The sequence below is a fragment of the Hevea brasiliensis genome, chromosome 2 (genome assembly GCF_030052815.1).
Source record: "Hevea brasiliensis isolate MT/VB/25A 57/8 chromosome 2, ASM3005281v1, whole genome shotgun sequence".
Taxonomy (NCBI): domain Eukaryota; kingdom Viridiplantae; phylum Streptophyta; class Magnoliopsida; order Malpighiales; family Euphorbiaceae; genus Hevea; species Hevea brasiliensis.
In genome coordinates, this window is record NC_079494.1 from 14,151,287 (window position 1) to 14,156,006 (window position 4,720).

Consider the following 4,720-nt stretch of genomic DNA (forward strand, 5'->3'; position numbering starts at 1 on the left):
AGAAAATTTTGGAGTCACGAATTAAATTAAAGAACTAATAGAAAAATTAAAAAAAAAAGAGAGAAAATGAAAAAGGTGTAGGGAGATGACATCATGCATGCCATAAATCCTATAATTAAAAATTTATCTAAATTAAATTATGGTCTTCCTAAGACATAAAAAAAAAATAAAAGAAAAGAAAAAAAAAATAAACAAAAGTTATCTTCTTTCCCTAAGTGCCGCCCTCACTCTCTCTCCCTCTCCCTCACCCTCACCCAAAACCTCCATTAAAGCTCATTTTGAGCTTGATCAAATCTCCAATTCCATCATAGAAAGTTAAACCTCCAACACTAAACCTTGATTTTAAGCTTTGATAGAGGACTTGACAACAAAAAAAAGAAGAAAGGAAGAAGTTTGAAGGAAAGAAATTCTGCACTAAGGTTAGTAGATTAAATTTGATTTTTTAGTTGAATTAGTTGTGTTTATAGCTTAGTTAACTTATAAATATGCTTAAAATGAAATAAAAACATTGTTGAGGGACCAAGCTGAATTTCGGCCAGCTAGGGTTACTATGCATATGTTTGAGTTTTGATTGAATTTAATATGGTAGGCAAGCTTGTATGGATGTGCTAATGAGATTGGTATGCTTAAATGTGGTTAAATGCAACAATTTAGTAAGTTAGGGTTTTGGACACTTAGGGTTTAGAGACAAAAATGTGAAAAATTGGTAAATGATGTCTTTGACCTAATTTGAAGTAAATATGGTCAATGGTGACCAAATGAAGTGTGTTGAAAGTGTTGGAGTTGAAACCAAATTCGGATTGAGTGTGGTCATGCTACTGGCAACATGACCAAGGTCCCTTTGAGGGACCAAAAATGAAAATTTACAAGTCCAATTGGTATAAGACCAATTGGGAATGAAAATAGACACTAAATGACACAATTTTCATTTAGAAACCATGCTCAAAAAGTGACCAAAACCTAGTGAAAAATTGACCAAACTTGGAAAATCTTAGTCTGCCCTGTACAAACTGACCAAATGAATAGTTCTGTTCATATGGTCATAACTTGAGCTAGGCAGGTCTAAATGACCTGAAATTTTACCAGTGGACAGATGAGATATAGACCTAAAACTTTCATGAGGAACAAAAACACAAATTAGGTCATTAACCAAGTCATTTGGCCACCCAAAGTTGGTGACCTAAAACTGCCAGAACAAAAATTTGCCCAGAAAACTGGGTTGAGTCAAATCTGGCAGCCATGGTTCAAATGGCTATAACTTGAGCTACAAAACTCCAATTAGAGTGATTAAAAAAGGAGAATAAACTTAAGACAATAGGGAACATTTTCTATGAAGAAAGTTTTGCTAAATTCTAAAAGTAAAGTGACCAATGGAACAGTGCAACCTTAGACACCAAAACTGAAAATTTATCAAATTTGCCTAAAAGACTTAGAATTTGAGTAAACAACCAAAACCAACAAATTTAGTGACCAAAATGTGGTATGTGAGTGAAGTTGGAATTCCCATACCTATTAAGCCTTAGAAAGTCAACAAATTGACTTAAATAGTATAATGAATAGTAACCCCGAAACACAAATTTTGAAGAACGTCAAGTTTAGCATATATAAGCTAGATAAAAGTGAATTTGAATTTATTTTGGATTTATAATAAGTTATGATACTGAAACACTGTGAAATTGTGTGTTTCGATGGAAAAGAACACCGGGAAAGAACCCGAGGAATCAAGTCAAGGCCAAGAGGCGACTCGCTTAAGGTTTGTGCACAACTAACTCTTTTGTTATATTTCTATTTCTAAATCGATTTGAACAAGTTATTTTATAATTTATAAATTTTGATGTGTTGAGAATTATAGTTTGTTGAATGAAATTGTATAAATGAAATGTAAATTTTCTTATGCATTTAAGGATTTATTGCATGGTTTTGAGAATCGTAAATTTTAAGTTTGATGTGTTGCCAACCTTAAGCATGAATTTATGATGATTAAATATGTTAATTTGTAAACACTTTGTAAATAGAAATTGATTTGAATATGATTTGAAACCACAGTTGACATGGCAAAATTTGTTGTGAATTCTCATTAGCTTATCTAGTGAGATATCTCCTCCACTAAATGGGGCGAGTATCTTCCTCTCTGACTTGCCAGTTGGGGAAGAATTTGAATGAGTACTCATATATACTAGCTAGTCTTTGTTTCTCCCTTTTAGCCTCGGTTATGGGGAGAATGAGAAATGTCGTGGTGCACAACACGGCATCTATTTGAATTTTGGGTCATGGGATCAACTGTGTGAATTATTGGCAACGCTTTTAAAATTATGCATAATTTGATAAATTGTGATTGAAATGAGTAAATTGTCAGTGAATCAAAATATTTTTGTATTATTTCGGAATTTAAAAGAAATATAAATAAATAGTTACTATTTGATCAAAATGATATTCAAATGAATAATTTGCATAAAAGAAAATATTGATTTTTGAATGGCATGGATTTTGAACAATTTAGAAATTTTAAATTTTTATTCATTATGAATTGTTAAGAATAAATTGTATTAAGTTTTAAATTATTAGTTTGTGCACCACTGAGTTCATCACTCAGCGATAGCTTTATATGCTGTCGCAGGTGAATGGAATAATAAAGCAGCTCAGCAAGATTTCTGAAAAGACATAGTGAGACTATCTTCGGGTATATCATAGCTATACCCTTGTACATTAGCTTTTGATGTAATTCTGTAATTATATGTATGAAATTTCCTTTAAGCAGTTGTACCAACTCTTTTATAATATATATATATATATATATATTGTAATCAAATATAAATTATTGTAATATTATCTTGAGATTTTATGTATTTATATAGTTTGCACTACTAAATTTTTAATACTCCTATGAATGTAAATATTTATTTTGTTATCTTAATGAGATATTTCAATGTTTGATTTAATTTAAACTGTGTATTGAATTGCTTGTGTTGATTTGTGAAATGAGGATGGTTTGAATTTTGAGACTTGAGAAATTAGTTGAGATTGATTGTGAAATTTGAAGAAGTTGTTGAGAAAAATATTGGGAGTGTCTTTATTTTTAGGTTTTGAAGAATTGTTTTCTTAAAATACAAACGACACTCTGCCGAAATTTTTGTAAAAATTGCGGAGATTTTTAAATATCTAAAAATTTAATTTATGTTTGGACTTTAAATAAAGGTTTTTAATATATGAGAAAATTTTACCCACCAATTTGAAAATGAACGAAAATTATTTCAAAATTCATTTTAGTATATTTAATGGGTTACCAGTAGGCGAAGTACGGTAATTCATTAGGTGTACTACGGGAGCATGTTACATCTTACGAGGAGTAGGGTGTGACAAGCAGACTAGGCTGCTAATGCTATATTGAGAGTTCATCGGGTATATTGAGTATACCATATTTTTGCATTTTGTATTGTAATATATGTTCACTGTATGTATATATTGTTCTTGGTTTTGAGCAGTTGTAAATTAAAATTGTACATTAAAATTTTTAAACTAAATTTGTAAATTATTTTGGCTTGTAAATATTATGATATATTTCTTTTATCTCGGTTTTTGGAAACACTGGGAAATTGGTTGTTGAACTGTGTTGATAATGTTTGAAAAATTTATTGTGTTGAACAAATTGTTGGAGTTTGGGATTGAGGAATTATATATTTAAAGTGCTTTTTATAGGTTTTTGAAGAACTGTTTTATTCAAAATATAGATGACACTCTGCCAAAATCTTTACAGAAATTATTAATACTTCAAATGTATTATTTGGTTTCACTTCAGTTAAAATTTTTTTTAACACCTGTCAATAGTGCTCACCACTGTAAAAAGAAGTAAGAAAAGTTTTAAAATCCCTTGTAGTGTATTTAATGGCTTATTAGTAGACGAAGTTGATAATTCATTAGGTATACTATGGGATCATATTATGCCTTACGGAGGGATAGGGTGTGACATGTTTTAGTGGAATCAGAGCAAAGTTTTTAAATTCTGTTTTCACCTGTAATTTGAATATTCTTTCTTCATAGTACAACTGCTCGATGTCATTGTTTGATACATACAGTACATTACATTATAAAAATGCACTAACGGGAGGAAATCTCCTTGTGTTATTTGTTTAGGAGGTTTAAGATCCTCAAATTGACTCTAGAAGAGGGTGATCGTTTAGTCGATCAATCGATAGAGGCTGAGGTGCAAGGGGATGCCCCAACCCTACACAATGTCAGTGGATCAGCTGCACCAGCCTCGCATCTGCAGCCTCGCTTCGCTCGCCAGATGGTCAGAATGTTCAAACAGATGGCTGGTAACGTGCCTACTCAAGTCCCACTACAGACACCAGTGGTACAACCATAGTCTTCTGCTAAGCAGTATGACAAATTGATGAAATATGGGGCTGTTGAGTTCAAGGGGACAGTAGATCCTCTAGAGGCAGAACAATGGTTAGAGAGAATGGATAGGGTGTTCAAGAAACTGCATTGCATAGAGGAGCTCAGATTTGAATATTCAGTGTCTCTGCTACAGGGGGATGCATATGACTGGTGGAAAACCATTCCCCATAGGTAGAACCTTCAGTGCTAACATGGAATGATTTTCTATGAGAGTTCAGACAAAAATATGTCCTTGATGCTTATGTGGACCAGAAGCTACAAGAGTTCCTAAGTCTGAAACAGAGGAGTAGATTGGTGGCTGAATATGAAAGGGAATTTTCCC